This window comes from Pteropus alecto, unplaced genomic scaffold (assembly GCF_000325575.1).
Source record: "Pteropus alecto unplaced genomic scaffold, ASM32557v1 scaffold461, whole genome shotgun sequence".
Taxonomy (NCBI): Eukaryota; Metazoa; Chordata; class Mammalia; order Chiroptera; family Pteropodidae; genus Pteropus; species Pteropus alecto.
Window position 1 is genome coordinate 3253875 of NW_006431079.1, and position 1240 is coordinate 3255114.

Here is a 1240-nt window from a genome sequence, read left to right on the forward strand (position 1 = left end):
GCGCGGCGGGTGCAGCAGCGCTGGTACCCGAGCGAGCCCGCAGCGCGCTCAGCCCGCCCGCGGGCCAGGACCCCGCCTTGCGGGCGGGGCCGCGCCCGGCCCGCCGCCATTGGCCAGACCCCGCGCCGGCGACCTCACGCCCAGACCTGCCTCCTCTGCCTCTGCGATCCATTCTGCGGGAAGCTTCTGCTTCCCTGAATCCCAGTCGCCTCACGACATCCCAGTTCATTGTCATCTATGGCTTGGATTTTTGCAAGTGTACGGGAGGGGTGCGAGGTGGCGGGGTGTCTTTCTGAGTCTCACCTAGTCCTCTCCAAGCACCCAACATGCAGTCCTACGGCGTGAAATCCCAGCCCCTTAGCCTGGCGTTCAAGGCCCATCACAATCTGGCCTTAATCTGCCTACCATGAATGACGCCGTACTCCAGACAAGGAAACTCAGTTGTAGTTCCTGGAATCTGTCACCAGAATAGCAGCAAGTTTCTTGAGGGCGGCATAGCAAAGTGGTTAAGACCAGACATCCACAGCCAGGCTGCCTGGTGTGAATCCCAACTCTACTCCTTAGGACCTTACCGATCTGGCCAAGTTACCAAATCTGTCTGCGCTCCAGTGAGTCCAGATGTAAAATGGAGCTTATAGTTGTAAGTGTACCTCATAGTTACTAAGCATAACTGGAGTGGGAAGTGTGTGGCAGGCACGTGGTGAGACATGCGTTAACTATCACGATGGGAACAGAACTTTGTCTTATTCACAGCAGTCTCCCCAGCACCTAGAACAGGGAGCACTCACATATTTTTTAAACAGATGAATGTTTTATCTGTCAAACCTCCTGTTTCTTCCTGTTACTCTTTCTGTCTGGACAGCCCTCCCTCTTCCCCTTGGCTTGGTTAACTCCTTTCATCCTCCAAGACTCAGAGTTTCTCCCGAGCTCCTTCCACTCCCCCATGTCTCCTCTAGGTTCCCCCATCTCAGCTCCAACTTGCCACGCCCTGTCTGGTCATTAGGCCATTTCTCACTCCCACCCCCCACCCCCAGACCAGAAGATTTGGGGAGGCAGAGACTGACTTGCTCAGCTTTGTGTCACCAGTGCCAGAGGCATAATACACACTTGGTCCCTGAAAAACTAGTGAGCTGATCATTATAACAATAGCTATTGATATATCAACATAGAAACATGATTACTGAGCACACATTATGTACCAGGAACAGGTATAACCCATTTAATTTCCACCCTTTGAGGT